The sequence below is a fragment of the Pantherophis guttatus genome, chromosome 2 (assembly GCF_059756535.1).
Source record: "Pantherophis guttatus breed Tessera chromosome 2, ASM5975653v1, whole genome shotgun sequence".
Lineage (NCBI taxonomy): Eukaryota > Metazoa > Chordata > Lepidosauria > Squamata > Colubridae > Pantherophis > Pantherophis guttatus.
Window position 1 is genome coordinate 111218529 of NC_142064.1, and position 8888 is coordinate 111227416.

An 8888-nucleotide genomic window follows, 5' to 3' on the forward strand; every position below is an offset into this window, starting at 1 on the left:
TAATTTACAACATATGCAGTCAACCTTATTAGCGATACAAGAAACAATGTTGAAAATGCAGGAGGCCATGACAACCAATCATGAAGACATTAAGAATGACATGGGAGAAGTAAAGGGGAGGAGAAGATAAAGGAGGAGATACAAAAGTTAGATGATAAAATTTGTACAATGTAAGAGATGATAATTAAAAACGAACAAAAGATAACGTTGGTAGAGGCTAAAATGGAACATATGGAGGAAAAAAATGGACATAGTAACGAATAAAATGATGGTGGAACATAGGGAACTGGAAGGAGCCATAATAAACTTGGAGATGGAGCAATCGATGGTATATCTCCATTTTCAAAATATCCCAGAAAACAAGAAAATCTTCCTGCACTGATGGCTGAGCTACTAGCGGAAATATTGCAAAAAGGTAAACAAGAATTGGAAAACAAAATCGATGAGGCATATAGGATTCACACAAATTATGCACGGAGGAACAGACTTCTGAGAGAAGTCCACGTTAAATTTGTCAGGAAAAAAATAAGAGATCAAATATACAGTAAAACACAAGAAGACCCATTGATGTTCAATGGAAAGGAGTTTACTGTACTGAAACAAATTCCAAAAAGAGTAAGAGAGCAAAGACGAAGTTATCATTTTCTCTCTACACAATTACTAAAATATAGAGGAATGTTTCGATGGCTCATCCCGGAGGGGATGTTGATAACGTGGCAGAAGAAAAAATTTTGGATTGACACATTAGAAAAGGCTCAGGAGTTCTATGATCACTATATAAGCGGGGAAGATGAACAGGGAAGAAGAAGGAGAAAGTAAAAGCTAGGAAGATCAGATTTCAGAAGAAAAAAATTGTAGAACAGGAGACAAGAGACCATAAGGAGGTAGAACATCAAGTAAGGGAAGGTCCAGAACCAGAGCACAGACCAAGAACAGAGTGAGGAGAGGACTGAGATCAACGGATAAGTAAGAAGATGGAAAATGAAATAAAGATGCTGTCACTAAATATAAACGGCATCAACTCAACTACTAAACATAAACAAATACTATCAAGATTACAGAAAGAGAAAATGGATATCATCTGCCTCCAGGAGGTACATATTAAGGAAAAACATAGGGATCTCATAAAACGTCCTAAATTAGGGGAAGTATTTTCGGCATTGGCACAGAATAAAAAAAGAGGGATTGCTGTATATATAAAAGATTGGTTAAACCCTAGGAAAATATTTAGTGTAAAGACGGAAGAATTTTAATAATGGAAATAAGTACAAACTATAGGAAAATTCTGTTAGTAACAATTTACGCACCAAGCATAAAACAAGAAAAAATTTATAATAAATTACACAGGAAATTAACAGAATTAGAGGGTGAAAATATTTGTATAATAGGGGACTTCAATGGAGTGGTAGACAATAAACTGGATTATAAAACAGTGAAAGAAAACAAAAATAAAAGTCGAAAATTACCAAACGCATTTTTTGAAATGGCAAAAGAGTTTAATCTAAATGATGCATGGAGACAACTAAATATACAGAAAAAACAATACACCTTCTTCTCTCATCCACATAACTCATGGTCTCGCATAGACATGCTTGGATGAACCCAGAATTGATCAATAATCTAGAAGAGATGGATATCATGCCGAACACTTGGGCGGACCATAGCCCCTTAGTATTAAAATGGAAAGGTAGGGGGAAAAAGAAGAGATGGACATTAGATCAAAGAATTGTAAAAGAGAAATGCTATTCAGAAATAATGAAAAGGGAATTAAAGATGTTTCTTAAAGAGAATAGAAATGAAGATACTACAATACAAAACCTATGGGACGCTGCCAAAGCTTATATGAGGGGGATATTGCATATATGGTGAGGAGAAACAAAGAGAAGAAGGAACAACAAACATCAACATTGGAGAAGCTGAAAAAATTGGAACTATCACTTCAGAAAGATCCCCCAAACAGGGAAATCAGAAAGGAAATAGAGTTAATGAAACATAAAATTAATATACTACAACAGGAAGAAATGATAAGGAATATAAAATTGGCAAAACGAAACTATTTTGAATTGGCAAATAAACCAGGGAGATGGCTCACCCATAAATTGAAAAAAGAAAAAGCCAAAAAATTGATACAATATCTATGAAACAAGCAAGGAAATTTGCATCATAGAATCGAGGGGAAAAAATATTATTCAAAATTATTTCCAAATACTGTATAGTCAAGAAAACATTAAAGAAGAAAATATCATAAATTACAGGAGAGGAATTTGCTAAATATAACGGATGCAGATAAGGAAATGTTGAATGGGGAAATTACTTTAACAGAGTTAAGAGAGGCAATTAAAAAACAGAAAGATAGGGTCTTCCGGTGGCACTGCAGGCATTGGAAGACGTTCCTTTGGGATCGTCAACCTCGTGATTTCGTAAAACTGCCAAGACAGTGTAAATCTGCCGTCTAGCAGTTTGGAAACTTTCCCCTCGGGAGAAGAGGGGGAGGTGAGCAGCTGGGCGAAGGTAGAGCTCCCCAAAAGCCCCAGGAATAATTCTGGAGCTTGGAGGGTGAGAACTCCCTAGAAGCCTGACAGAGCTCCGGATCCAGGACTCTTCTGCTTTTAAGCAGAACAAGACGCCGCGACCACCCCTGCAATCAATAATTAACAGAGAATTCAAAAGCAGGCAGAGCAAAGACAGGAGTTACAGGAATCGCAAGTACTGAACTTTAACTCTGTATCTATACTTCTTCCTTCTGAGGCTATTTTGTAAAACAAAGAGGAAAGGAAATGGCGCCGGAACTCTAGAAGGGTGTGAAAATGAAAGTTAAGAGGAAAGTGTTTGTTAACATTGACAGCCCCATTTAAAATTAATGGACCTTGGCTTAAAAGAATTAAGACTACAGGATTAAAGAATACAGTATTGACTTTTAACAAATTATAATATCTACTAAGGTTTGGGAATTAATTGGACTTATTGGACTTATTGATTTGGCTGTTGGCTATGCAATTTGAAAATTAAAAAATGGCCTCAAAGCAAATAAAAATTGGAATTACTAAAAGTGCTGGGGCATCACCAGCTCAATCACCAGCTCAATCATCTAAACTGCAATCTTTGTTAGCCCCAGCGGATACACAATTATTGACACTAGAAGCCCTTCAGGAGGCTTTAAAGGTGCAAGCCTCTGTTCTAGAAGGAAAAATTACATCAGTTTTTGAGGAAAAAATTAGACATGTCTGAGGAGATGGCTGAAATTAAGGAGGTAATCCAAACTTGAAATAAAGAAATAAGAGAAGACATTGTTTTGGTGCTTCAGGGTCTGGCAGGTCATGTTGAATCGTTGGAGGAAAGGGTGGAAGAAATTAATCAGTCTAATGTGAATTTGGAGAATAAAATGGGTGAGGTTCAAACTAAGATGGAAAAGGCAGATGCAGAAGTTACAATGATACAATATAGAGCGATGGAGTTTGCCCTGAGAGTAAGAGGTCTGAGAGAAAATAATCAAGAGAACCTGAGAGAGATTTTTGCAGAAGCTTTTGCACAGCTAACTGGAGACTCAAAGGCAGAGTTTGAATGGCAAATAGATAAAATCTATTGTGTTAACTCATGGGTTGCCAGACAGAGACAATTACCAAGAGATATTGTAATTTACTTTACTACAAGGAGGATATGAAATGAAATCTTACAAGCTTCTTACAAAAATAAACTCCAAGTGGCAAGACAGGAGGTTTTAGTACTGAAAGAAATTCCCCCCAAAATGTTGAGAACTAGAAAGGATTATGCATTTCTAGTTGAAGAACTCAGAAAATGCCAGATGCAGTACAGATGGGAGGTTCCAGCTGGATTAGTGGTGAATTACTCAGGAAAAAGATATCGTCTTAATACAGTTTGGAAGGCTAGAGATTTTTACATCAATGTACTAAAGGCTGGACGCCCACCATCTCCAGAAGTTAGAAGAAGAAAAGAAGCAGAGGAGGCAAGAAAGGGGGAGAAGGAAGGTATGCAGGCACAAGCCCAAGGAGGGGCTTTGATTATGCAAGAAGATTTATTGCAACTTTCAGGTACTGTTCAAGCTTTGGAATTATCTGAAAAAATAGAAGGACCAAAGGATCAAAGACAAACTCGAGTGGCAGCCAAATGTAAAGAACAAGAATTAAAGGCACAGCAAACTCAGATAATAATTCAAGAAACTACAAATACAGAAGCAATGGGAGGAGCAAGGCCGAAGAAGAAAATCCATGAAATTTTCAGCTGACGCTCCAAAAGCTTCAGGGGGCCAAGAATGGCAATTAGATTCTTAATGTGGAATGTTAATGGCTTAAATTCACCACAGAAGAGAAAGAAAATATTTCATTATCTGAAACAGTTTAAAAATGATGTAATTTGTTTGCAAGAAACACATATTAGAACAAGAGACCAAAAATATTTGATAAATGCAAGATTCGGAACACACTTTGTTGCATCTGCTCCAGAGAAGAAAAATGGTATAGTAATATATTTAAGGAAAGACTTAATCGCTAAATCAATTGAAGTAGATGCTCAAGGAAGATATATAGCAATTGAACTTTTAATAGAAGGGAAGAAAATACTTTTAATTGGAGTATATGCACCTAATCAACAACAAGAGAAATTTTATAAGCTTCTGCGTACCAAATTAATACAATGGGATTATAAATTGTGTATATTATTGGGTGACTGGAATGGAATAGTGGATACCCAAAAAGATAAGAAAGGGCTCTTGTCAAACATCCAAACGCGTGCTAGACTGCCTAAATCCTTTTTTGACATGATGGATGATATCGAATTGAGAGATATTTGGCGAGAACGGAAAGTTGAAGAACAAGATTTTACATTTTTCTCTGATAGGCACCAATCCTTTTCTAGAATTGATTTCATATTAATTATAATGATTTTCTTTCTAGGGTGAAGAAGACAAAGATATGTCCAAGAATTTTAACAGACCATACCTGGTTTGGATGGAATTGGAATATGGAAAGGGTTCCAGGAGGTCTTGGCGGTTAAATGAAAATCTATTTAGATATGAGAAAAATGTGAAAGAATGTAAAAAAGTAATGAAAGAATTTTTTGTTATGAATATGCATAAGGGCACACCCATGGAAATGGTTTGGGATGCAAGCAAAGCATACATGAGAGGTGTTTTAATATATTTGAACAATACATATAGACGTAGACAGGTGAAAAAACAGATGGAATTAGAAGAGGAAATAAAAAAGAAAGAGCAGGCATTAATATTGAATCCAGCAGATAAGAAAATAAAAGAAGCAATTATCTTATTGCGAGGGCAGTTTAAGATGTTGATGTGAGATCAGGTAGCAACTAATTTACAATATGCTAAACACAATACCTTTTGCAATGCGAATAAACCAGGTAGATGGTTAGCATATTTGCTAAGGAAAAAACAAAAGTCTCGTAATATAGAGAAAATAGAATATAAAGGTAAAGAGGTGTATCAACAAAATATGATTAAAAAAGCATTTCTAGAATTTTATACGAGGTTGTATGCTAGTGATAAAATTCAAGGTATAGATATAGATAGATACCTACAGAAGCAGAATATCCCTATACTTACAGATGAGCAAAGAGAAAAATTGAATCAACCGATAACTTCAGAGGAAATTTTCTTGGCAATTAAACAGTTAAAGGTTGGTAAGGCTCCTGGAACAGATGGATTGACAGCTGTTTATTATAAAAATTTGCAGTTAGAAATGGTGGAACCACTTAAGGAACTATTTAGTAGAATACAATTTGGAGGAAATGTACCCCCATCATGGAGAACAGCCTTTATTTCTTTGATCCCGAAGGAGGACCAAGACCATAGTCAGCCAAAAAACTATAGGCCTATATCACTACTTAATAGAGATTATAATTTTGCCAAAATATTAGCAAATAGGTTAATGTTAGTTATGCAACAAAAGATTCACAATGATCAATCTGGATTTATAAATGGGAGACAGATGAAAAGCAATGTAAGGCAAATTGTTAATATACTGGAGTATTTGGGGAAGAACAACCAAGTCCCTGCAGTGCTTATATTTCTGGATGCGGAGAAAGCATTTGATCGATTGAATTGGCATTTTTTACTGAAAATAATACAAAAGAAGCAGTTTGGAGAGTATTTTACATAATCTGTTAAGGCAATATACCAGGAACAAACAGCACAAATAATAATTAATGGTAGCTTAACAGAAACCTTCAAAATTGAAAAAGGAACAAGATAGGGGTGTCCCCTGTCCCCATTATTGTTTATTTTGACTTTGGAATTTTTGCTGAACAAAATATGGGAGTCAGATAAAATATGGGGAATTAAGATTAGGCATTATGACTATAGATTACGAGCATTTGCAGACGACTTGGTTGTAACCTTAACTCATCCAGTGAAATCAGCTACAGGTTTAATGGAAATAATTAATCACTATGGTCAAGTATCAGGATTTAAAATAAATATAGGGAAAACAAAGATAATAACTAAAAATATGACTATAAATCAAAAAGAAGAATTAGAAAGAGTAACAGGATTTGAAATAGTAAAAAAGGTTAAATACTTAGGGGTTTATATTACAACTTCAAATGTGAAATTATATAAGTATAATTATGAACCGTTATGGCAAAAAATACAGAAAGAGATGGACAAGTGGAAAAAACTACAATTGTCTCTGTTGGGAAGAATAGCAGCAATAAAAATGAATGTTTTGCCTAAGTTTTTATTTCTTTTTCAAATGATACCAATACTTTAAAAAGATGCAAATTTGGGGGAATGGCAGAAGGGTATTAATAATTTCGTTTGGGCAGGGAAAAGACCGAGAATAAAATTAAAGATAATGCAAGATATACGTGAAAGAGGAGGTCTCAAAATGCCCAATTTAAGATTATATTACAAAGCAGCTGCCCTATCAGCAATCAGTGATTGGATTAATTTAACAGAAGGAAGAATTTTGAATATTGAGGGATATGATTTGTTATATGGTTGGCATGCTTATTTATTATATGACAAGAAGGTGGATAAGACTTTTAAAAGCCATATATTAAGGAATGCTTTATTGCGTGTCTGGAGAAAGTATCAATACAAATTAAATGATAAGATAAGATTTTTTTTTTTTTATTTTATTTTGAATTTGTATACCGCCCTTCTCCCTGAGGACTCAGGGCGGTGAACAGCCAAGTAAAAACATCAAATACAAATATTAAAATACAGTTAAAATATACATATATAAATTTGGCCCCATTAATTAAAAACAATAAACAAAACACTTAAAAACACTTTAAAAAATTAGGCCAGCCCGGCTTGCTGGAAAAGGAAGGTTTTAAGGGCACGGCGGAAGGCACCGAGGTCTTGGATTCTCCTTATCTCTGGAGGCAATTGATTCCAGAGGGTAGGTGCCCCCACAGAGAAGGCCCTCCCCCTGGGGGTCACCAGCCTGCACTGTTTGGCTGATGGCACCCCGAGGAGGCCCTCTCTGTGGGAGCGCACGGGTCGATGGGAGATCGTCGGTGGCAGCAAGCGGTCTCGAAGATAGCTAGGCCCTATGCCATGGAGCGCTTTAAAGGTGATAACCAACACCTTGAAGCGCACCCGGAAGACCACTGGGAGCCAGTGCAGCTCGCGCAGGAGCGGTGTTACATGGGAGCGCCAGGCTGCTCCCGTCACTACCCGCGCTGCTGCATTCTGGACCAGTTGGAGCCTCCGGGTGCTCCTCCAGGGGAGCCCCATGTAGAGAGCGTTGCAGTAGTCAAGGCGAGAGGTGACGAGGGCATGAGTGACTGTGCACAGGGAATCCCGATCAAGAAAGGGCCGCAACTGGCGGATCAGGCGAACCTGACAAAAGGTCCCCCTGGTTACAGCCGTCAGATGTTCCTCCAAGGACAGCTGCCTATCCAGGAGGACTCCCAGATTGCGAGCCCTCTCTGTGGGGGCCAACGACTCGCCCCCAATAGTCAGTGATGGAGTCAACTGACTATATCGGGATGCCGGGAGTCACAGCCACTCAGTATTGGAAGGGTTGAGCCTGAGCCTGTTCCTCCCCATCCAGATCCGCACAGCCTCCAGGCACTGGGACATCACTTCAAGGTAAGATAAGATATGGGCAGTACCCAGACATGCGATAGAGAATATAAATGTAGAACAAAAACAAGATGTGATTACATATAAAGAGCTTCTCAATATGGAAAGAGGTATATTACAGTTAAAGTCTTTGAATGTACTAAAAGAAGAAAGGATAATTCAAACTTGGTTTCAGTACAGACAGTTACAAGCTAGATGGAAAGAGGATCAGAAAATTGGTATCATGCAAACGGATGAAAACTTGGTAAAACAAATCAGAGACCAGAGTCAAATGCATATAAAAAGGTTGTACAATACATTGATAGAAATAGATTCAGAAACGGAGTTAGTTAAAGATTGTATGATAAAATGGGCACAAAATATTGAGGAACCAATAATGATGGAAACGTGGGAATAAATATGGGTTAGAAATGTAAAATTTATGCAAACTCAAAATATGAGAGAAAATTTTTATAAAATGTTTTATAGATGGCACTTAGATCCTAAAAAGTTAGCTTGTATCATATATGGTGGACATGTAAAAAAATCAAAGCATTCTGGATAAAAATATGGTGGATTATGCAAAACATTCTTAAAAAGAAGATAAAGTTTACCCCACAGTTGTTTTTGCTGGGTATAATTACAGATTGTACGGTTATAGAGACTAATTTGATTTTAAATTTAATAACCGCAGCAAGACTTTTGATGGCGCAGTATTGGAAGAAGGAAGATTTGCCTACGATTGAAGAATGGACACTAAAAGTAGCAAATTTAGCAGAGATGGCTAACATTTCAGCATATCCGAAGGACTATTCAAACGAAAGATATATTTTGGAATGGA

General features: G+C 36.7%; 1 long non-coding RNA gene and 1 pseudogene across 1 annotated transcript in view; both read left to right on the top strand.

Moving 5' to 3' along the window:
- The window catches only part of LOC148115256 (uncharacterized), a 44338-nt gene extending 35450 nt beyond the window's left edge, over window positions 1-8888 (top strand). The window contains exon 3 of the long non-coding RNA XR_015732796.1: window positions 8742-8888. This is a non-coding gene — a long non-coding RNA (uncharacterized LOC148115256). The remainder of the gene's footprint in view (window positions 1-8741) is intronic.
- On the top strand, window positions 3221-4281 carry LOC148115257 (uncharacterized; annotated as a pseudogene).